The sequence below is a fragment of the Ursus maritimus genome, unplaced genomic scaffold (assembly GCF_017311325.1).
Source record: "Ursus maritimus isolate PB19 unplaced genomic scaffold, ASM1731132v1 scaffold_3, whole genome shotgun sequence".
NCBI lineage: Eukaryota > Metazoa > Chordata > Mammalia > Carnivora > Ursidae > Ursus > Ursus maritimus.
Genome location: NW_024425563.1, coordinates 91,155,272 through 91,180,523, shown reverse-complemented (window position 1 = coordinate 91,180,523; position 25,252 = coordinate 91,155,272). Strand labels below are relative to the sequence as shown.

The window sequence follows — 25,252 nt, the reverse complement described above, 5'->3', positions numbered from 1 at the left end:
GGCCCTTCTCCACTGGCTGTGGCGGCTATTGGACATGACGTTGCTGCCCACACCAAACCTGGTCTCTCAGAGCCCACCTCCTCTCCCTGAGGCCTTGAACCTGAGCCCTGCCAAGCCTCAGAACAACTGTTCACCCCAGCAGAAGGTTCCACCTACCCCTGCCTCTCTCACCCCACTGATACTCTGTTTCAGAGATCTTGTAAATCCCCTTCACCAGGACGTTTCCACCCAGATGACTTTCAACAACTTGGAACTTTGAAAACCTGGATTCAGGGACCTGAGTCTCCCTGCCTTTAGGAGGTCCTGTAGTCCATGTGCATATTTACCCACACTCTTCTTAATGTTATCTTCTCTTGTGAAAAAATAAAAAAAATTAAAATTTCACCTTGCCAGCACTGCTAAAGCAAGTCTTACAACATTACTATTTTCTGTATATGTTAGTGCATTTCCATCTCTCTAGAGAACTGGCAAATGCAGAAGGTGTCAGTAATGCCCAACCTGCATTGGGATACATGGGCACAGAGGTCCCCAAGGTCACCCAACCCAGGGACATTACCCTGGGGGTCGGCATCAACCTATCTACTTCTAGCCTGGGTTCTTTCCTCAAGGGGGGCTCAGAGCAAGGCTGCAACAGGACTATAATTCAACAACCATCCAAATAAACATGTTGTGCATTTCTTTTTTTTAATTATCTTACAAGGCTTTCAGATAACAAATGTACTAAGTACTTAATTCTTAAAGCCACTTATCTTTCATTTACCTCTTGGCCACATCCTCTCACACTATTTATCCTTTTGTCTCTGATAACAACTATAAAGACCTATCCTTTCTCTTTCATCTGGGAATCTAGGGACATCCTAAGGCCAAACAAGATTTGCCAATTAATAATCAGGGGTGATAATTTTCTTGCAGGGCAACAATGGTGGAGAAGAAAGAAGAAACCAAACCAATGAACCAGCCAACTGAGGACAAGAAAAAGAAACCACAATTCATGTTTAAGGATCTGACATAAGCTCCTGCAGACAGGAAGTTGCTGCCAGGTGGACTGAGTGAGAGTGCATCCTTCCGGCCATCCCTGAGGAAAAGCCCTATCCTCTCCTTCAGCCCTTTCTATTTGGCAATATCAGCAGGTACAGGGCAGGTGGCAACAAATGTGGAACTTTCCAAGGCTTCTCATGACATTCTGGTTAATCTCATTCACAGTTACCATATATCCTCAAATGATGTATTCTCCTCACAGATGAGGCCAAATCAAAGAAAGAAATATTTGTAACAGCATGGTATATGCCAGATGTGGGCACTTAGGAAATGAGAGTGACCAACACACCATTCCTTCCCCAGAGAAAATAACAGTCTAGCAGGTATGCTAGACATATAACATTTTCTTTTTTTCTTTTTTCTTTTTAAAGATTTTTATTTATTTATTCGACAGAGACAGAGACAGCCAGCGAGAGAGGGAACACAAGCAGGGGGAGTGGGAGAGGAAGAAGCAGGCTCACAGCAGAGGAGCCTGATGTGGGGCTCGATCCCATAACGCCGGGATCACGCCCTGAGCCAAAGGCAGACACCCAACCGCTGTGCCACCCAGGCGCCCCGACATATAACATTTTCAATCCTAGGTCATAATGGATGAATTCTAGAATGTATAGGAGACTGAGCATACATAGGAACCTTTAATCCAACAGAGGAAGTGGGAGAAGGTAGTCAAGGAAGACTTCCTAGAGAAGGTGTTCCTAGGCTGAGTTATAAAGGACAAATAGGGGACTCTGTAAGAACAACTATGGATAAAGGGAGAGGCATGAGCAAAAATAATTGGTCAGCAGGATACGTTCTGGGAATTAGAGGTGATGTTAGAACAAAAGATACAAAGGGACCGATAGAAGAGCTATGGGAGATGGGCTCAGAGAATCAAGGAAGCCAGGTTGTGGGGGGCCCGAATACATTCATAGGTCTAGGGCTTTGTGAGTTACACAAAAGGGAGGCACTGAAAAGTTTTACACAAGGGAGTGATGAATCTTCTAAGAACAATCTGAAAAATGAATTTGGGGGAATGGGTGGTATAGAAGGAGAAAACTGGTATAAGACCTGTCAATCAGTTATTAAAATATTATGGCTAAGAGATCATAAAAACTGAATTAAAAACCCCTAGGGATGAGATTATTTGTGAGGTAAAATTTATAGGACTTTCTGAGTGATTAAATGGAAAATGGAGACATAGGATTCAAAAGTAACTTCCAGGTATCTGACTGGAGTGACTCAGTTGACAACTGCACCAACAAACAACAGGAGGAAGCTCACTTTGAGAGAAATAGGAGTGTTAGGTGGGTTGAGTTTGAAGTGGCTGTGGCGCATCCAGGTGGGGGTGTCTAGTAGGCGTTGGGTGGCCATATGAGTATGGAGCGTGAAGAAAGGTCACGGTAACAGAAATGAACGTGTGAGTCATCTATACCTAAAAGGTGGGTAAACGTATGTAATTCAATGAGCTCATTCAGGAATGAGGAGAGAGGAAAGACAAACTCTGGAAAACCCCAACAGTTAAAGTGGGTGGCTCTCCATTCCTATGAAGTAAATCAGAGTGTTTAGGATAACCTTTCTCCCATCACCACTTTTGAGGGGATTTCTTTATTTGTTCAGAGTTCCCCCAGGCACCAGATCTTTTGGCCAATGACAAACACTGGAATCAAACAATAGCATAAAAATTTAAGCATGAGATGCTGGATAATTGAACATAATAATAAAAAGAATTTAAGCATTACCTCTCCTTGTGAAATTTAGACTCTAAGGGACTCTGGCTGCTTCAGTATTTTAATACCAAGAGAAGAACCACTAAGAATGAAATTTCAGGCATAAAGACTTTTGAAGGCACGATGGACATCATGGAGTTCATTCTCTCTTCTCTCCATTCTTGTTACATCTTTTTATTCCAATCATCCTCACCCAGGATTCTGGTCTCATTCAGTGGGTGCTATGCATTCCACCCTGCAGAACAGCTATAAGGCTTGACAAGTGACAATGTCTCTAAAACAGGTAACTTATCCCCATGCTAATTTGGGTCTCCTCATGTAGGCATAGCCTTCTTGTTTTAGTAGGTTAATAGAGTTCCCATATTTTCCCCTTTCTCATTAAAGATTTCGGGGGATGGGGTACGTGATAAAGACTTTTGCCCCCACCTATTTCATTCTGCTGTCTTCAGCTCATGGCTAGGCATTTCCCACTTCCCCTTGCGATCACCATCTGACTAATCTCTCTCCAATGGGAAGAATTTCTGTTTCTCAGTAATAGGATAGGTGCTCTCTACATCCCTGAAGTCCTTCCTTTAGTGACTTTCATCCTTGCACTGCCCCAGAGCAATATGAAACAATGGTTGAGGTAAGAAGACCCATCTGGCACTCAGGCAGCAACCTTGGGTACCCCATGTGGGTAATCATTCTCTTTGTCATGTAGGAAACATAACGGGAGGTACTTGGCAATGATATGAAAATAAGTTTCCCCCATATTCTAGTATCTTCTGATACATCCTACCTTCCTGATTTGGTTTGCGCTAACTTTCAATTGGTAGAAAATACACTTTCCCAACCCTGCAAATATCCAGATCACCTAATTCTCAACTTTCTTATTCTGCAGTTTTCATGTAAAAGGGCAACCTTCCACAAAATGGTACTCTTCTTCCTCTGATTTCAGATGTGCCAGCTTCAACATAGGCTTATTTAATGCTGCCGGGGCCTTTATTATCTTTTTTAGAAGTCCACAAAAAGTGGTTCCACATGTTCCAATATCCTGAACGTCTCCTACCACATTCCCTAAGACAGCAGCGTTTGCAGGCATACGGTCTAAGGTCTAAGACACAGTAGTCTGGGACATGGCTACAGCAATGAGTAACTTGATTCACCAACTGCTACGCTGTAAACAGGACTTCTCAATGCCTTCCACTCCACTCCCTCAGCTTAGCATTGTCATAATTTAGGGTCAACTACTAGACACACGCGTGTTAATGATTTGTGTGTAAGTCAAGATCCTCTCTGTGCTAGACTTCCTAAATAGGGGGTGTCAAGCATAGACACTAATTGACTCACAAAACTTGAGAGTCCAGAAATACACCTGATTTTGCACGTGACTTTACAAAACAAAGTGAGAGTCCTTGTCCCAGTAGTTAGCAGCCTTGTCTAAAGATACACTAATCACTGTGGCAAAGGGGACGCAACTTGCTCTTTGGGCCATGTACTATACCCTTGGGATGAGTGTGGAACCCCACCCAGACCCTCACGACTGAAGGAGGAGGAGAGGAGAATCCTTCGATAAAAATTGGTTATGTAGGAAAAGCAACGTGGCCTGAGCAAACTCAAGAATAAGCAACAACAAAACACTGGAAAAAGAAATCTCTATTCAACAGCTCTTTTAGTCTCGTTTTCAAATGTCTTTTATTTTTTTGTAATAGTTTGGATTATTATTAAGCAAATATTTATTCCTTCCCTTTCCCTGTGTGAGTCAAGTTTGTCTTCCTGACCGCCTGATGCTCAGCTTAGCCGAAAATTTTCTCTAGCCGATGGCATGTTAGTGGACAGGACGTGAAGCGGCCTTACCTGCGTTTGTGCGTTTCGCCTTGGCCCTTGCGCTTTGGTAGTGAGCCGTCAGACGAGCAGGCTGCAGACAGGGCCGCCTGGGTCCCGGGATGGGCCACATAGAGCAGATCTGACTCCAGTCCACGACCTCAGGTCAAGCCACCTGGATGAGTCCATTCGAGATGAGCTGCAGGCCGCCTGCGTGACTATAAAAGGACAAGCGCTTGTGTTGAAGCTGCTACTGAGTTTTGAGATTGTCAGGCCGCATTGTTTTGGCAACAACTTATGAAGACGTTTTTGCTATAGATGCTCCAGAATGTCTTTGTAAATGCAGAACTTCTGTCTAAATGCACGAATACAGCACGAAAGAAATTATCTTGAAGTCGCATGTACAGAGCAAGGGCGTTGTTTTTATTTAGAAGGTCTGTTTACTTTGGGTGGGCTAATACAGATTTGGGGGGGGGTGGGATATTCTCAGTTCTAAGAGGTACCTTTTTCCACGCTAACATTTCTGTCCCAGGATGTGTTCTTAATCAGTGTGCATGAGGCCTCGTTGGTGGATAGTAGTTTCTCCGTATCCTCGGCCCCACCCTCAGTCGTGTGTCCTTTAAAGGTAGACTCAGTGGGTCTTGCCGTCCATCCGTTCAGAAGTCAGGAGGCACACGCAGGGTTTGGCTGGACAGGAGCCGATGAGGGTCGTGCTCGCCGACTGGTGTGTTAAGTGGCCAAGCAGAATATGGAACATTGAGAGAGTATGAGTTAACTGAGTCAAGCGAAGTCGTATTCTGTTGGGAAAGCTAAACAGTGAAGTCCACACTGCGGTGTGGGTGAAGTCAGCCTTTCTTGGATGTGCCTAATTGCCTGAATGCATGGTTTTTCAGAACCCAGATTACTGTATCATGTAGTGACAAAGCAATTATTTTTTATTTGGAAATCGTTCAGAACAGTTATTATCAAATGGCCATCTTGACAGTAAAAAAAACTGCATGCGTGGTCCCGTCCAGCATGGGAAACCACACCACAGAAACCCATGATGGATGGGGTTACTCGGTTGTCACCTTGTGAACGCTGGCAATTGTCAACCGAAACAAAAGTTTAGCTTCAGTTTATCAGATATTAAGCTGCTCTGTTTGATTGCAGTTAGTCAACAGTTTCAGCCGCCGAGGTTTTCCCACGGAACGATATTATAATTGGGTGGATAATTGGGGGTTGTGTTCCTGACCAAGGACTCAGCAAGAAATAAATCATAGATATAACCAACAATGTGTCATACAAGCAAGATACAACAACCATAAACCTCCAAAATCATTTGAATTAGTAAAATTATGATCCCAGTGCCATAAAATGGGCAAGAATTTACCAATAATACATAAAATACAAGCTTAATGTATCATAAATTTGGCCAATCCCAAACTAATAGAAAAATAACTGTTGTAAACATCGAGTTAAGACTTTTGTGGGATGATGTGTATGGCCCTAAGTCTCCAAGAAAAGAAAAGCAAGCTGTCACAGTAAATTTAACTGATGCATTCTTTATTCCTCAATAAATTCCAGTGCTGTAAATATGTCCAGTAAAAGCCAATATTGTTTCTTGAAATGCAAGACTTTGGGGAAGGGTGTTTAGGACAAAACACCACTAGACCTTAAATTTAAATTGCCGACATTTCCCTCGATCTCCATATATAACTAGCCGGCACCTGTGTGTACATGCGTACATACACCCATCCCCGAACACAGGGATGTGAGAAACAACACTCAAGAAAACTCCTTTTCATGGTTCCTTCATGCTGGTGGTTCTTACCTAAACATAAATTTTCTTGACATTTGGGAATGTCTAGAGACATATTTGGTTATCCCCATGGGGTGATGTTCCCGGCCTCTAGTGAGCAGAGGCTGGGGATGCTGCTGAACACCGTGCCGTGCACAGCACAGGCCCCTACAAGAAGTTATCCAGCTGGAAATGTCAACGGGGCCAAAGGTGAAAACCCCGCTTTACACAAAAATTTGTGTTGTAGCAAAAAGATGTGGATTCAGCCATTCGGCTTACCTGATAATTCTTGATCATCTGTTTGCTGCTCGATAGGAAGTGGTTCTTAGCAGCAGCCCAACCACCCTTAACCTGCAAAGAAAGCAACAAACTTGATTGATTTGTTCGTCACTGTGATACCAGTCTAGTGCCCGGCACATTTTTGTGCTTCAATGAATATATGTGAAATAAATGAACAAGGGAATGGAAAGAGGAAGAAAGAAAGAAGGAAAGGAGGGAAGAAGGAAGTGGATGGTGCCCGGGCTGACGTTGGCTTGGTTTTGGTCAATTTGCTTTCCTTTCATTTACTGTCTTCCAGAAAAACAATAGGCACGGGTTCAGCTAATATTTACTGTTTACTAATTGCTATTATTGATAGCTTCTTGTATTGAACGTATCATATTAATGGTAACTAAAGGACTCCAAGTGTTAGTAACGATCGCTATGCAATTGTTTTCGTAGCTGCTCATGAATAGAAGACTGTAAAATAATGTCATTGACTTTCGGCCTCGATGGCCCGCAGTTTAGAAGATTATTTTCCAAAAAAGCAATCACAACATCTAAGTAACCTAGGGCTTCATGAAAGGTTTCAGTGGGCTGTATTGTTTGCTCATTTGCATTGTTTTGCTTTGTCTGTTGTTCATCGTCTTTGGTCTCCTGGCCTTTCCCCGCCCCTAAGCAATATCTTGAAGCAAGAGTCACCAGTGGCTACTTTGAGGGAAGTGTTCAGGAAGAATGGAAAGTTGGGCCTACGGGCCATGGCCCCAGGGAAGAGGTTGCTAAGGGGAGGGGGCACAATGATATGTATTAATAAAGCCCAGACTTACTCTTATTTTTAGCAGTCTATTATCAGAACCTCCTCCTCTTTCTTTCCTTAAATCACAATCCAGTGTCAGCATGGTCAGTGTCACAAACAAACAAATGAAACCCTACAAATGTCTCTGTAAAGCCATTTTGACTTTTCCTAGAGCCTCATAATTTCTACACGTCAAAGGTAATCATTAAATAAATGCCAAATTAGGAAATGTGGTTGGTATCTACCGTGCGCCGTGGACTGCACTGGGTATTTGGACACAAAGAAAGTGTGCTTTCTGCTCTCCACGAAAAGCAACATGGGATTAAGGTAAATAGTAAGCACCGCTCAGTAGGTGGCCGAGAGGTGAGTGAACTAAGCAGCCGCATGCATTTCCAAATTCACCCAAACTGGCTTTGGTCAGGTCGGGCAGTCAGTCCCTCGGTTGGTGTTTAGGCGCACAGAGGGCCATCCGCACTTCTCATCACTTCTAAATGTCATTATGTCCCCTCTAGGTTTGCACTGCAACCACACTGTAAATACAGATCAGGTTTATCTCTCATTATAAAAATGGTCCATACTCTTATAGGCATCTATAGACGGGCTTCTCACCGTCCCTTAGACCCAACACATGATAGGTTAACTACTTCCTGCAGATAGCAAGCACCAGCTTAGGTTTATACTTCTTGCTATTCTCCAGTAAATGCTAATTTTCTCAGACTGGGCATTTTGCCGTCTTTATCATATTTGGCCCTAACATTCATCATCCTTGGTCTTAATCACCTTTCTACAGCTTGATACACATTTCTTAAGCCTATGATAGCTTCAAGTCTCAGACACTCCGTCTACTCAATGGGCTCTTCACAGAATTTTCCCTTGAGGGCAATAGGACTGGGAAAAGCACTTTTCATGTCAAACATGAAAAAAACACAAACAGCAAAGCAAACAAAACAAAACAGAACAAATCCTACCCCCGTTCAATTTAATGCAGGAGCAGCTGGATTGGATTGAAATTTTCCAACTCCCTCTTGTCACCAGCTTCTAACAAGGAAAATGAAAAGCGAGTTCACCTGTCGAACCCTGACTCAAGGAGTCAGCTGGTAACGTGAGCACATCCCTGCAAGACGCCCCTGGGTGGACCCCTGTCTAACCAAGTTGCTGTTTTTAGACTCAGACACGCTGGCTCTAAAAGCCGCCACTCTGTAGGAATTTCATACAGACTAGTTTAGTCTTCTGAAAACCTTCCTGATAAAGCCACTAGATGAGTCCAAACTACCTCATAACCTTGGAGCCCGCCTGCCTGGAAGGTGCCAGAATAACCAGAGAAGCGGCCTCGTTGAAATCTCTCGTGAAACATCTGGAAGCAGATCTGGAAGCAGGTAAGAACGAGAAAACAGAATCCCAGATGAAGTTCTACAGAAAGGAAAGCCAAGCAAAGGCCACCATTGGCAAAGAACTCTTGAAGGATAGGTCTCCGTCTCACGCTTTCCTCCCCGGGATGTCGCAAGGAAGACAGCGGCACGCACCTCGGTGACCAGCTCTGACGGTCATAAAATAAACCAACACTCGGCAAGAGAGCACTGGCCCGCGGCCCGCGAGCAGGAGCTGAGTGACCCCGGGCGACGTTCAGCCGCACCGCGGGGTAGTAAGTCGAAGAGGCCCATGCTGGACAAGCCACACTCGGAAACCCAACCAGCGTCTGTGGGGCTGTTCCCAAGTGATCTACTGCTTTCCAGACCTCGGCCCGCCTTGGAGGCGCTCCGGCCCAGGTGACCTGCGCAGGAAATGTTGACTTTGGAAAGGGTCGGGGCTGTATTTCGGCCACAGCAGATGACTGGGTCGGCACTCTCTTTTCCTTAATAAAATGTTACTGCCGTGCTTGTGGTAGATGTTCATTTTAGCAAAAGAAAGGAGACTAGAGAAGAGAAAACCAAAAATGGCCACCCAGAGATAGTTCTGTGGGCATCTTAAGTATTCCATGCCAAAGATTTTCTTCTGTGTATAAGATATCCTTTCATATTCTTCAAAAATGGAACCACAGTATCCATATTCATTTAAAAAATATAAATACATATATACAGAAAAATGTATATAAATGTACAACTCATAAAAATCCCTATTATGTTGTAAAGTCTTCTTTCTTTAATTCACTGTGGCTGCCTAAAGCTACAAATAGTCCGCTTTGTTTTAACAGCTACTTGATATTTAATTGTAGGGATCTTCTAAAATTAACTTAGCTGATCCCCTTATTAGACTTTACAATGAAAATTCTGGTTCTAAGTAGCAGTACTGCTAAATATTTTTTTATATTTTTAAAAATTATGTTGTATTAGGAATTTCTAGAGGAAGAAAAAAATGCTGTGTCAAAAGAAGGCAGATTTTGATACTATTGGGCAAAATGCTCTCCACGTTAGTTCTAATGATGTCTTTCTTTCCTCACACTGTGCCCAATATTACGCAATATTTCTCTAAGAATTGATGCCAGTTTGATAGAATAAAGTGCTACTTTATTAATGCTTTAATTTGTATTTCTTTGATACTTATGTGTTAAGTGACTTTTGTGGTGATGCCTTTCCCATTTTTCTAGTTGGTTGAATGTGAGGTTTTTTTTTAATGTTTTTTTATTATATTATGTTAGTCACCATACAGTACATCCCCAGTTTCCGATGTAAAGCTCGATGATTCATTAGTTGCGTATAACACCCAGTGCACCATGCAATATGTGCCCTCCTTACTACCCATCACCAGCCTATCCCATTCCCCCAACCCCCTCCCCTCTGAGGCCCGCAGTTTGTTTCTCAGAGTCCATAGTCTCTCATGTTTCATTCCCCCTTCTGATTACCCCCCTTTCTTTATCCCTTTCTTCCCCTACCGATCTTCCTAGTTCTTATGTTCCATAGATGAGAGAAACCATATGATAATTGTCTTTCTCTGCTTGACTTATTTCACTTAGCATTATCTCCTCCAGTGCCTTCCATGTTGCAGCAAATGTTGAGAATTCGTTCTTTCTGATTGCTGAGTAATATTCCATTGTATATATGGACCACAACTTCTTAATCCAGTCATCTGTTGAAGGGCATCTCGACTCCTTCAATGATTTAGATATTGTGGATAATGCTGCTATGAACATTGGGGTGCATATAGCCCTTCTCTTCACTATGTCTGTATCTTTGGGGTAAATACCCAGTAGTGCAATGGCTGGATCATAGGGTAGCTCAATTTTTAACTTTTTAAGGGACCTCCACACTGTTTTCCAGAGTGGCTGTACCAACTTGCGTTCCCACCAACAATGTAGGAGGGATCCCCTTTCTCCACATCCTCTCCAGCAACTGTTGTTTCTTGCCTTGTCAGTTTTTGCCATTCTAACTGGCGTAAGGTGGTATCATAGTGTGGTTTTGATTTGGATTTCCCTGATGGCTAATGATTTTGAACATTTTTTAGTGTGTCTGTTAGCCATTTGTACGTCATCATTGGAAAAGTGTCTGTTCATATCTTCTGCCCATTTTATGATTTGTTTATTGGTTTCTCGTGTATTGAGTTTGAGAAGTTCTTTGTAGATCTTGGATACCAGTCTTTTATCTGTAGTATCATTTGCAAATATATTCTCCCATTCCGTGGGCTGCCTCTTAGTTTTTTTGACTGTTTCCTTGGCTGTGCAGAAGCTTTTTATCTTGATGAAGTCCCACAAGTTCATTTTATCTTTTGTTTCTCTTGCCTTTGGAGATGTGTCATGAAAAAGGTTGCTTTGGCTGATGTCGTAGAGGTTGCTGCCTATGTTCTCCTCTAGGATTTTGATGGATTCCTGTCTCACATTGAGGTCTTTCATCCATTTGGAGTTTATCTTTGTGTATGGTGTGAGAGAGTGGTCAAGTTTCATTCTTTTGCATGTAGCTGTCCAATTTTCCCAGCACCATTTATTGAAGAGACTGTCTTTATTCCACTGGATGTTTTTTCCTGCTTTATCAAAGATTAGTTGCCCAAAGAGCCGAGGGTCCATTTCTGGGTTCTCTATTCTGTTCCATTGGTCTATGTGTCTGTTTTTGTGCCAGTACCATGTTGTCTTTGTGATCACAGCTTTGTAGTACAGCTCGAAATCCAGCATTGTGATGCCCCCAGCTTTGTTTTTCCTTTTCAACAGTTCCTTGGCAATTCGGGGCCTTTTCTGGTTCCATACAAATTTAAGGACTGTTTGTTCCAGTTCTTTGAAAAATGTCATTGGTATTTTGATCAGGATAGCATTGAAAGTGTAGATTGCTCTGGGTAGCATGGACATTTAGTGTGAGTTTTTTCCTTACTGATTTGTATACATATCTAATACAAAAAAACAGAAGTTACTTTTGAACATTTTGAAAATATAAAATAATGAAACTAGATCTCTATTTACTAGAGGTAGGAATTATAAAGTAAAGAATGGCCCTCCCCCATAAGATAAAAAATTAACAAACTTTTCTTGTTTTACCATTTCAGTTTGGGTGAGGGTGACGTCAGACTTTTATCTTAGATTACAGCTGTAAAATGTGGTGGGTCTCAGGCATTGTCAACACGCTCTCCTCATCCCTACACACTTCGGAGTCCGAGATCCCATCCAGAAATAACATCGTGGTGAAGTGACCGGGCTGTGATGTGAATCAAAGCTGGATTCCAGCTCTCTCTGCGACCTACCAGCCATGTGACACTGGGCAATATAATACAGACTTCATCTCAGTTTCAGTTTTTGCAGCTGTGAAATGGGAAAAGCAATAACGCCTACTTCATAGGGTCTTTTGTGAGCATTAGATGAGGCAACACATATAAAAATAATAAGAGCTACATGTTCACTACATTTAGGCACCGCTTTACGAGCGTAACGCCTGACATAGAATGATCGCTTCATAAGTGCTGGCTGTGTTAAGCTAGTATTATTACACCTGTTCTTCATGGACTCTAACAATTAGAATGAGGAATTCGGAGCCCAGGGAGGTACGAGCTAGATTAAGCACCACCCCTGTGGTGAGGCTGATTTCTGTCTGGGAATGCAACGTCCAACACAATAGGAGGTAGGCTAAGTCAGGGTGCGGACACTGCACTTCTGAGCTGAGACAGTGGTTAATCATAAGTGTGTTCGGGAGGAGTGCATGAGCCAGGAAAGCGCATGATCATGAGTCAGAAAGCAAGTCCCCACCCTCACAAGTCTACACAACCATGTCTACCCTCACATACCCCCACCCCCACTCCCTGCCCCACACTCATACTTAGGACCGATATTTCTCCTGAGGAATAGATCCTTTCCTCCAGTTTTCTACCCTGAACTCAAGCCTGTCCTATTATAAGAACAAAGAAACAGGTAAGCCCATGGCTCCTGGCACCAGCACCTTCATGATAGAAAAAGAGAACCATCTTGAGTCTATACGAGACCACTAATGCTTGAAGGAATAGCTCCGTCTCTGGGAACGTTTTGTTACTTTGTCTGTCAACTCTAAATTATGTAGCAGTTTTTAAATTTGACTCCCACCTATTTCTTAGGCAGCAGTCCATGTGCTTATTCTATTCTCTCCTCTTTTCCTCCTTCCAGTTTTTTAGATGTGTCATTATACTTTGTCAGAATAATAAAAGTTATGCTATTTTTCTTTCCTTGTCTCCACATTAATTTTAGACTTAGATCTACAATTAAATATATCCAAGGCTCACTGCTAGTCCTTCTGCCAAAGTTTCCCCAGGCCCCTCTGATTTGGATGAAGCTTCTCTCTTTGGATAGCCCTCAGGGAGGGCTCGGAGTACAGCAGGGCCTGAGTTATGCGTATTCAAAGCTGGCGAAGGATAGCTTGGCTGGGTATAATCCTTGGATCACATTCTTAAATTTCTTGAAAATGTTCTCCACTATGATCTTGTTTATTATTGAGAAATTTGATGTAAAACCTAATTCCTTCAATTGCTTTAAGGCCCAGAGGACTTTTAAATTTACCTCTACAGTGTAGTAGTTTTATTGGTATATGTCTCAGAGTCGACTATTCCATAATTTCCCAGACATATTGTAGGCCCTTCTAACCTATAGATCCAGGTCTTTGTTTTGGGAAAGTTTCCTTGAATTAGAATTTTCTTTTTAGTTCTTATTCACTGTTTTGTTTTTCTCCTCTGGGGACTTCAACTATGTAATGCTAACTCTTCTTTACAGGTCTTCGGTATTTGTCACATGTCTCTGGTTCTTTGTACTTGCTTTTTAAAACTGTGTTTTCATTCCCTTGGCTCTTTTCCTTCCTCTGTCTCTGTTTAATGCCCCTTATTATATTTTTAGACAAATCTATTCTCCCTGGGGTGCCTTGAAATTTTCTTTCTTTTTTTTTTTAGTCAATATTATCCTTTTCTTAAATTTCTTTCCTGAGCTTGGTTTCTTTCCATTTCATATGCTCCTGATTTTTGTTCCTTTTTGTTCCAAGTTTTTGAATTTTTGTTTCAAGGAGTTCTTCATATCTACAAATGCCCATTTACAGATGTCTAATTCAGGTCGGGGTATTATAGTTCCCTTCTGCTTTGTGATTTTATTTTGGGGCAAAAAAAGATTCCTCATGAGCTGAAATGTTTTCTTTCTTTTTAGGTTTACTTCTTACACTAACTGTGTTCAGGTGTTGCCTGTCATTTTCTATTCGTTTTGAAATGTTTCCTACATCAGCAGTAGCAGATCCCGTGCAGACAGGAACGGCTTGTTAGGTTCCTTAGTTTGAGAGGCCCCTCTTAGGGTGATGGTGTGAGGTGCACTTTCTTCAATAGATGATATTTTGGGGGTTGCAAGAGGGGTTACTATGACTGCTGACTTGGTAGCTCGCTTTTATTTCTGTAATGCCTTTACTTTTCACCTTTTTACTACTAAACTTGCAAAGGCTCCTTCCCTTTCCAAATTGCCCATCTCCCCTGGAAGTGGGGCTTTCCTAGGTGGCTGTGTCTGCCCCCTGCAGTTCTCACATCACCTTCCTTCCTTAATATCTTCAATCTCCAGTAGTCTCACTTACCAGATCTCAGACCTAGTCTCAGTATTTCCTCACTCAGGGTGGGTCCTGCCTTTCTGGGTGTTCCATATCCATGTAATACTGCTCTCTGGTTGAATAGTGTCTCCTTCAAATTCATGTCCATCCCGATCCCATCAGTGGGGCCATATTTAGAAATAGGGTCTTTACAGATGTAATCAAGTTAAGATGGGGTCGTGCTGGATTAGAGTGGGCCCTAAATGCAATGGACTGGTGTCCTTATAATGAGTGGAAGATTTGGAGAAAGAGAGACACAGACATACACAGAAAGAAGCAGATCATGAGAACACATGGAGAAAAAGGCCAACCATGTGACCATGGAGCCAGGGATTGAAATGGCGAAGCTACAAGCCATGGAATGCCAAGGATTGCTGGCAAACACCAGAAGAGGAGACAGAGACATTGAACAGATTCTCCCTCAGAGCTTCCAGAAGAAACCAAACCAGATGACACCTTGATTTTAGACTTCTAGCCTCTAGAATTGTGAGACAACAAATTTATGTTGCTTTGAGCCACCTAGATTGTGGCAATTTGTTACAGATGCCGAGGAAACTAACACAGCCACCAACACTAGCCATCACTGTCCCCCCCTTTTTGCCTGTGTAGCATCTGCCTGATGCTCAAGGCCAGGATTGGCTCCAGAGCCAACTCTTCGAGTTTGGGTGCTTCTTCCCCTCTTACACACAAATTGAAATCTGTAGTAATCTCAGCCTCACAGTATACTGTTAAGTGTGGACTATGAATGATGTTATTTATATTCCTTTTTAACCTGCATGTTTTTGGAAGATGTGTGGAGAAATTCAGATCTAGGCACCTGCTAATATCCTACGGGCAGTGTGATTTATTTTTAACCAGATCAAGTGAGTAATAGATGTTCTGGCATAGTGAGGACCCTGGTTCTCAAACTGAACACAACATCGGAATCACCTTAGATTCTTGAACACTATTTCCCAAAATTCTATTCTGTAATTCCAGGTCAGGAACCAGGATCTACATTCTGAAATAAGCTTCCCTAGTGTTTCTAATGTAGTCGATACCTGTGGGTTATCATACGTGAGCAATATAAGACAGGAGTTTTTCCATTCATGGAATCTGAGTTTTGAAGAAAGCAAAGAGATAAATAAGAAATCTAGAGAAATATACTCAGTGAAGCATAAATGACACATATATTCAGATAACTATAAATGACACAGATTCAGATGGTTACATTAAGCCATTTTCCTTAATATCTGTATTTCATACAAGGTATAATCCATAGATGCTCTCAAGGTGCTAACCAATCAAAAAGTTCCCTGCCTTGGCCTCATGTACTGGTCAGCCAGCTTTTTGTTTGCACCAGAGCCAAGAAACTTCATCCTCCTTGTGGAGTAAATTTTTTTATTATTTTTTTTGCATTCAGAGCCACTTATTGCCAGGCCCCATGCAACTCCAACTCTCTCATACAGAGGGCATTCCTTAAAGTTCATTTTTTCTGCAAACATATCTTTCCTTCAAGCCTGTGGAGGATTTTGGTAGTGAGAATTTAATCAATTTCTTGTCATCTTCACAGAATAACAATAGCACTTCATAGAGTAATGCTTAGATGGATTGGCTGACTGGATTTAGTGTGGACGTGACGTGAGAAACTTCTGAAAGTGAAACTAAATGATAGAAAGGCTTGAAAATGAGAGTTGAGTAGCAAGCATTCCATAGAAGTCTTCCAAAAATGTTTGCTTTCATCAATCCAGCCCACTATGTCTCATTAATATTTAAGCCTTTCCAGAAGTGATACCCTATTTGTTGGTCACATTAAGGACAAATTACACAGGAACCTAAATATAAAAATATAAAACTGTTCAAAGAAAACAGGGGGAAAGTTCACAACATGGAAGTTGGCAAAAATTTCTTGGGTGTGACACCAAAATTACAGGCCACAAAAGAAAAAATAGATAAATTGGACTTCATCAAAATTGAAAACTTGTACACCAAAGGACACAGTCAACAGAGTGAAAAAATAACCAACATTATGGAAGAAAGTATTTGCGAATGACATTCTGATAATGGATTAATATCCAGAATATATAAAGAACTACAACTCAACGATAAAAACACAAACAATCTGATTTTAAAAATGAGCAAAAAGACTTAAATAGGCATTTTCCCTAAGAAGACATACAAATGGCCAACAGGTACATGAAAAAAAAAAGTTGTAATTACATTTTGCAATATATGTCTGTATCAAATCAACATATTGCACATCTTAAACTTACACAGTGTTATATGTCAATTATATCTCAATAATGCTATATATATATGTATATATATGCATATGTATATATGTATACATATACACATATATGGCAATTCATGGGCAGAAAGGATCCATTTAAGAAACTTAAAGTCTCATTTTTGCTTTCAGATGAGCAAACTTAGGCCAAAACATACGTCTTTCTTGCTGAAAGCCAGAAAAGTAGCCAACAAACTACAATATTTAAATATCCAGCCGAGTCCTCAGATGAAATATATGGCTGTTGATCAGACTCTGGACTGCTATATGAAAAAGAATAACAGTTCTTACCTGAGCATGGTGTAATTGTCACTTGCATTAATATCTCCAGTCTATGACTTTACACTCCTCACATCCAAGCATGACTTTACACTCCTCACATCCAAGCATCAATTTTGTACTTGACTCTGTGTTGTTAGAGTTCTTTAAGAGAAGTACATTTCAAACTTTCATAAGCAAAATAAGAATGCATCAGGTTATATACCTATATGTCTAGTCCAGATGTTCAACCACTTCCTTCTCCTTGTTTTTCTTCTTGTCTGTCTCTGTCTCTCGTTCTTCACCTTTCATTTAATCCCGTCCATTTCCCCCTCTGTTCTCCATGTATTATTACCCTCTGTACTTCATATTGTCTTTTCTCACATGCCCAGGAAATATCTGCAAGCTCCCTTCTGCCATGTCAGGTGACATAGTCACACGTTCCAGGGATAAGGATGTGGACACCTTTGGGAGGCCATTATTTGGCCTACTGCAAATGGGTTTAAGTGTCTCATTGAAAAGATTTTGGAGCCTGGCAGAGGAACAGGTTTGCAGGGTAGAAATCAAGAGTTCAGTTTGGGGGATGTTACATTCAGAATGGCAATGAATCATTAAATGGAGGTGTCAAGGAGGGAAATATCTGTGAGTCTGAAGTTTATTGGAGATTTATACACTGCAGTTATCAGTGTGAGAGTTAGCATAAAGAAAGATGCTCATCTTTTTAATGTCCTCAGTTTTTTCCATATCCATTCTTTCTGTTTAATTTTCAACATTTGCGAGAAGAGTACAGTATATATACTGTATATAATACATAATATAATATAATATGCATATGCTTAAAATTTTAATTTTAATATTCTGATATTTTTCAAATTAGTTTCTAAGAAAATTCATATTGCATGATCTTTATATTTTAAATTATTTATATTCATAGTTAAAATATTTAGTCCTTCTAAATATATATATTTTTGTCTTTAACCTTTGCTTTTTGGATTAGGCTTGTTGAAAAAATATATTAGATAAAATCATAAATGCTTCAATCCAATGATTCTACCTTTATTCCTTTTTTTTTTTAAGCGAGGATATCTTTATCCATCATTTAACATTGCCTGGCTCTACTTTAATTACATTTAATTATAAATTTTAAAACTTATAAATTAAAAAAATTTTAAATATGGTTATTATTATCTTTGTTTAGTAATCAAGATGATGAAAGGCTGAAAAGTAAAATAAAAATGAATAAAATAAAAATACCATCATCCACTGGCTGAAGTGATAAAGCTAAAATGTTTTAATCCTCTTATATTAACCCTAGACATCTTGTATTCTAAAGAATAGAAGATGAAGTTAAACATGTGCTTCAAAGAACGAGTTCTCAACATTCGCTGCAACATGGATGGCACTGGAGGAGATAATGCTAAGTGAAATAAGTCAAGCAGAGAAAGACAATTATCATATGATCTCTCTCATCTATGGAACATAAGAACTAGGAAGATCGGTAGGGGAAGAAAGGGATAAAGAAAGGGGGGGAATCAGAAGGGGGAATGAAACATGAGAGACTATGGACTATGAGAAACAAACTGCGGGCCTCAGAGAGGAGGGGGGTGGGGGAATGGGATAGACTGGTGATGGGTAGTAAGGAGGGCACGTATTGCATGGCGCACTGGGTGTTGTACGCAACTAATAAATCATCAACTTTACATCGGAAACCGGAGATGTACTGTACGGTGACTAACATAATATAATAAAAAATCATTAAAAAAAAAAAAAAGAAAGGGATTCCTAACCCCCAATCCTCTACCTGAAGACAATAGCACATGTCTTCAGCTTCTAAAAAATTTTTTGTTGCGGCACAATAGACGTAACATAAAACCTACCATTTTAACCATTTTTAAGTGGATCGTTCAGTGCCTTCATGTTGTTGTGCAACCATCACCACCGTCCATCTCCAGAATTTTTATCTTCCCAAACTGAAACTCTGTACCCCTTAAACAATAACTCTCCTTTCACCCTGTTCCCCAACCTCTGGCAACCACCATCCTACTTTCTGTCTCTGAATTTGACTATTCTACATGCCTCATATAAGTAGAATCATGCAATAGCAAATAATTTTTTTAATTGCAAGGTAATTATCCTAATTTTAGTATTGTTAATCAAGCAAATTATACCCCCCCAACTGTAGGATCAACCCGTCATTGGTGTATACAAAGACCTCATGGTTTTGCAATGGAATCCAAGCCTTGGCCTGACGCAGAGTTGCCTCGGTCAGACAAATACAAAGCCTCCTTATTTATCCTATTTAGCTGAACCCTAAAAGTCTCACTGGCATTATGGGTCCTGCCTATATACTTTGTGTGTTTCTGACGGTGCAAACTCAGTCATAAAAATATCTACAGTACTTGCTTTAAAAGTACTTGCTGCCACTTAACTGTAAACAGACTTGTAATTTAGCTGTAAAACTTCATGACTTGCTGAAAGGGGCTGTAATAAAGTCATAATGACCGCTGGCGCAAACATCGTCAGAGAGGCCAAGGGTGGTCGGCTGGCCACAAAGGACGGTATGTATGATGTAAGCTGGGCAAAGCTTGGACCATGGCCATCCGGTATCGCTCTCGAGAGGTTCATCTTTCCTGTGATCTTCAGTGCCCAGCCATGTCAAATGCTGATGGATTAATGGTTTATTAACCAAGGGACTCAACATCAGTCTCAGCTTTGTTGGGGGTACAGAGACACTCTTCGAGATACTCAAGTCCCTTGAACAACAGTGATCTTTGTTTTGGCGGAAAGAAACGGGATAACATTTGGAAATGAAGGCTAGAGATAGAGACCGTTTCATGCTAAAAACAGTTCTCATTGAAAGTCTAGTGTGCCATCTCTTACCTTGTATGTGGCAAAAAAAACAGGTCTCCTTTCTCCAGGAATTGCTGGAGGAAGGTTTAGCCAAGTGAGGAGGAGGTTGTTTTTATTCATTCTGAGGTGGGGGAAGTATAATCAAAAGGTGGCCTCCTCAGGGCCAGAAGTTAGCTGGTATCAGTAGGCTTGCTTTCTGCTGCAGGGGCTTCCAAAGGTGACCAGGGAAGCCCTGTAATGGACCTTTGACTCAACAGACCAGAATCTGAGCAAAGCTATGGTCTCACCACCCCCACTGCACTGAGAGCTGTCCCTCGGGTGACACTAGTTCTGGCTGAAGCCCACTTCGATTTGCCTCTCACTCCAGACACAGCTAAGCAGCCCTTCAGAGGAGGAGAATTTGACTAAACAAAATGGCTACTCCACCTTGGCGTTGCCACAGAACAGGCCCCAGGATAACAGAAAATACCTTGATTTGGAGTCAGAAGATCTCTACTTGGGGAAAGAATTTTCTTACTGGCTTGCATCCTCCTTTGTAACATGAGGGGATTAAACTCATTTTCTAGGTTCTTTCTAGTTCTAACAGTTCTGAGTTTTGAGCTGGAGCGTATCTCTTAGAGCCCCTAGTTCTCTAACCGTTCAGAAAGATGAGGCCAGAGAAGGACTGGATACAAGAGTACCTTTCTTTCGGTCAGGGCCTTTGCTTAGACACAGAGATGAAGAGAGACACAGAGAGAACCTAGAGGCCTACTTGAAAATATCATTTAATTTGAGATTTATCAAAATTAAATTATTCTAAAAAATACAAGGAGCTGACTTAGATAAATAACATGCTCTTTTATTAATCCTCTGTGGTTTGTCTTTTTTTTTTTTTTTTTTTTGAAAAAGAAAAAGTATAGTAAATATAAACCTATCATTCTGGCCACAAGTTTGCCTACAATGCCTGGATTCACAAGAAACCCTGCCCTGAACACGGATCTCATGGTCTCTATTACGCGGAAAGAAAACACATTCTTATTTCCTTGCAAAGCCATCCCGTATAGTAAATGCCGGCTGTTAGAGGTGAAGGTGATTCTGTGCCTTGGTACGTGCTACCGAGTCTGCGGCCCACGTGAGGACGATAATAAATGTCGATGGCGCAGGATGATGGCACTCCACTGCGCGCCAGGCCCTCCCTGCTTCCCCCCTCCCATCTGCCCGAATTAGGCTTGATGCGTTCTACCATACTCCTTGCTCTTGCACCCCTGTACAAAACGACCAAGGAATCCTTACCAAGTCGTGAAACTGATTCTGAGACTCTATAATTTTTAAAATATCCAGTACTTTGCTCATAATTGCCAAAACTTTCAAGAAGCCACGGCGTCTTCCTTCAGAAGGCGAATGCGTGTATAAACTGCCATACATCCAAACAATGGGATATTAGTTGGTGCTAAAAAGAAACGAGGTATCGAGCCATAAAAAGGCACGGAGGAAACATAATGAATATTACTAATTGAGAAAAGCCCATCTGAAAAGTCTACATACTGTGTGATTTTTAACTACATTACACTCCAGAAAAGGCAAAGCTGTGGAGACAGGAAAGAAAGGTCAGAGGTTGCCAGGATTTGGGGGGTGGGGGAGAGATGGAACACAGAGGAGTTTTAGGGCAGTGAAAATCTTTAGTGTGGAACCATAATGATGGGGCTATATTACTACACGGGTGTCCAAACCCATCGAATGGACACCACCAAGAGCGAATAATGTGAAGTAGGACTTCAGGTGACAGATGTGTCACTGTAGGTTCATCAGGGGTAAAAATGTACCCTCGGGCACAAGGCATCGATATTGGCAGAGACTAAGCATGTGTGGGAGCAGGGGTATACGGAAACTCTCTGTATCTTCTCCTCTATTTCACTGCGAAACTAAAACGCCCTTAAAAAAATCATGGTATGGTGACCAACATAATATAATAAAAAATATTATTATTAAAAAAAATAATAAAAATAAATAAAATAAAACTGAAAAAAAGAAAAAATCATCTTAATAAAATTTTTAAAAATCCATCCACCCTTTTCACATTTAGCATTTCTGCACTATTTTAAGTGATTTTTAAGACTGTAATCCAACTTATTTCCATCAGAATCAGATTTCCCTTGCTCCTCCTTGTGCTTGTTTTTCGGTTCTGCTTCCTGATTCATGGCCTGGCATCCTCTGCTTTGGTACATATGTGCCAAGAAAACCCCGCAGTTAATGTGGATTGGGAATGTGCTTTGATCTTCTGTCTGAAGATGACCATAAATCAAGGCAGGTTGGAAACCCTGTCCAGAGGGGCCTGAGCTTCCAGAACACCTCGGGGTGACCCTCTCAAAGGATGCACACCAATGGCACAGTCCAGTACTCTAAGGTGATGGCTGCTGAACAGCGTGTCTTACGAAGATTCATGTAATTAATCAGTCTTCCGCATGAAAAGGAGACTGAGGGCCAGGCTCCTGACAATTACCAGCAAATTGAAACAGATAGTACCTCTTTGCCTGGCCAACGAGGTGGCCAAGGTTCTTGATGAGGAAGCGGGAGACTTAGGACAAGCTAGAGAGCGGTTGCCTTCTTCCTCACAAGCCCTCTCCTTGAGTCACTTTTTCATTGTCCGTTCTGTGGCCATTGGTTCCTAAGGTCCATGGGTGACTCCGAATCCTGAGTAGCCAAGTTCTGCTTAGAGCTGGAAGTTGTCTGGAATATTTACTCTGCAATGGACTTAAAGCCAAGTAGGTAGGAATCACAAGATGAAGGACCTCAAAGAGTCAGCTCAGACAGGACACTCTCCCCCACTCCCACTCCTGCAACACACACACACCCCCACCCCAACTTATTTATTCCTTTATGCTCAATGGGCCTGGACTCGCTATACTATACTACATTATGTTATGTTATGTTATGTTATGTTATGTTATGTTATGTTATGTTATATTCTATTACACTAATCTATCTTTGCCCTTATTTATCTTACATTTTGAATTGCGTGTGCTTTCTGAAAATCACCTAAAATGCCTTGAGAAGAAATAATGTACAGATCAATCACTTCATGAATGAAAAACTAATGAGGTGCGATTTTTCTTGAGAGGCCCCCTCCCTCCAGCCACATGTTCTCAGTCCGTTCTGTCCCCGAAGCTCCCTGTGGAAGCATGGCTTCTATGCTGTCTTGTGGTTTCTTAAACACAGGTAGCTCCCTGAGTGTCTGTGCTCCTCGGGGATGAGGAGACTCCTGCTTTCGGCATGCTTCCCAGGGTCCATTGGCACCACGCAGCCCAGGCCTGGGCCCAGAACATACCTTCGATAACCAAACAAGCACTACTGTTTCAGCCAGCCAGATCTGCGGAATGACCTCTGGAGACCACCAGGAGTGAAAACTGCTGTTCTTCCTACATCACTGTGCCCACAGGTAGGGTGTAAATAGTGGTTGTTGAGTGACTGAGTGAAGGGCCTTGAGCAAGGTGGTGGTGAATGAGAGACACCAGCACAAGGCCACTTTCCCTGGAGAACACCAGTGTGTTCCTGGGGGTGCTCCAGACCACCAGGGGGCTGGTGAAGCGTGGGGATTCCCAGCCCCCCACGAGGCCTGACGCAGAAACCCCTGGGCTGGGCTCAGAGTCTGCAGGTTTAACAAGCTGTCCACTAATTCTGAGCCAGGTTTTCCCAGCTACGCTGGTGAAGGATAAAGGGCAGCCTGGAGGGTATGGCCCTCCCTGGAAGAGGCCACCTCTGCCCCCAAGCTTGATGCCCTCAAAGCCTGGCAGGAGGCAGGGAGCTGACACCAAGGCCAGAGCCAACACCCAGTGTGAGCTCCGATCAGTCACTTCCTCTTCACAGCTGGAAGATGAGCAAAACCCTAACCTCTAACACAGTTCACGTAGGCAGGACATGGAGAAAACTTAGGAACTACTTTATTCATGAAAACCAAAGTTTCTCCTTTGCTATGAAAACACATGACTGAACCTCAGGCACAAAGTAGCTTCATAGACTCTAATTTCAGACATGATAGTACACTCATCAGTGGTCCTGCACTACCTGATGTTTGCCCAGATCCAAACTCTTAGTCTGAGAATCAATGAGAGGCTGAGTTCTTGAGAGAGTGGGGCCGGGGGTGTCCTAGCTCCACCTGTCCCTTGCTGCAGGAACTTCCGCAGGCTAGTTAATCTCTCAGGGACTTCAGTTTTTGTACCTGCAAAATAGGGGCGATAAACCCAACCCTTCTGGAAGGAAAGGGAGTGCCAAATACAATCAGTGGAAGGAACGGAGGTGACTGTGGCACCGAAGAAAAGCAAGTAAGTGGTCAGCCTCCCCAAGAGGCTGCGAGTCCCTCACAGTGGAGCCCCCGCCTGGTCCCCCAGCGCCTGCAGAACGCCAGAACGAAGGAGCTCAGGTGCATTTAACTGGCTGCAATAATAGGCAGTAGGCCAGGCCCCGTGCTGAGTGTTTCCCAGGCACAAGCTCACTTAATCCACACGGCTAGCTCAGCTACAGACAAGGCAGCATAAAGAGGCTTAGGGAATCTGTCCAACGTGGCAGAACATGACCCTGAACTCAGAATTCCAGCCACAAGTCCCCGGGGGGCAGAGAGGGGCCACAGGAAGAAAAGCTGGGGCTTGGAGATGCCTGCGCGGAGCCCAGGGTGCTTGCTGGACCTGGAGGGACAGCAGGATTCGAGACCAGCAGAGACAGGGGTACCAAAGAAGCTGGAGCCAGCATTCCAGAGCTGGAAATCACAGGCTGTCCTATGCAGGCTTGTGGATGCCTGGAGGCAGCCTCACACCCAAGGTGGCCACGGTCACTGTGCGACCCAGACCTCTCTGCCTGGGCTGCCCAAGTGCCCCTGGGCTGGGCGCCTGCATCTTCAGAATCCAGCTCCCTCTCTCCAGGGAACCCTGCGTGGTGCGGCGGTGCGTCAGCGCCCGGTGGCAGCTTAAAGACTCAATTTCCTGGCCTCTCGGCTTTGCGTCACCCTCCTTAATGACATTTCAACATTGAGCGGGTTTCTGGGTTTTTTTTTTTCCCTCTTTCAATTAAATATACAGTAGGTGTTTTGTGTTTAATTTCCTTAAGAAAAAAGTGTATTGTAGGGGTGAAATGGTAAAAAAAAAAAAAAAAAAAAAAAAGGTGGAAGGGAGCCATGGCAGTTTATAAAAACCATATTGTGTGCTCCAGGGACTGGGGTGCCTTTCCGGAGCCTCTTCCTTCTCCTGGGAATACTCATAACGTGGGCTTATGAGTTGTGCTGCTGTGTTTTCCTTACAACCTTTCCTCTCCCTTTCAGCGTGTGCCGCGTCACCGCCTGACTTGCTTGTCTTTTTACGTGCTTCGCACAGGAGTGCTGCCGACACAATAGCCCCGAGCCACGGGCTCCGGAGCCACTTCTGTTCTCTGGCGGAATGACCTCCATGGGGCGTATTTATAGCAACAGAGGTGCCAAGGGCGGTGGGGGGCAGGGGTGGGGAATGAAGGGCCCGGCCTCCCAGGAGCACACCCTGG

At 42.5% G+C, this 25,252-nt stretch overlaps 1 long non-coding RNA gene across 2 annotated transcripts in view; it reads right to left on the bottom strand.

Annotated features, from left to right (window-relative positions):
• Window positions 1-4,411: 4,411 nt before the first annotated feature.
• LOC103674590 overlaps window positions 4,412-25,252 on the bottom strand; it is a 42,286-nt gene continuing 21,445 nt past the window's right edge. The window contains exons 4-6 of one of the 2 annotated variants that reach the window (XR_571661.1): window positions 6,607-6,678; window positions 5,051-5,268; window positions 4,412-4,765 (exon numbers count right to left, since the gene is read on the bottom strand). This is a non-coding gene — a long non-coding RNA (uncharacterized LOC103674590). Of the gene's footprint in view, window positions 5,269-6,606; window positions 6,679-25,252 lie in introns of both variants that reach the window. The other variant, XR_571660.1, reaches the window with a different exon arrangement.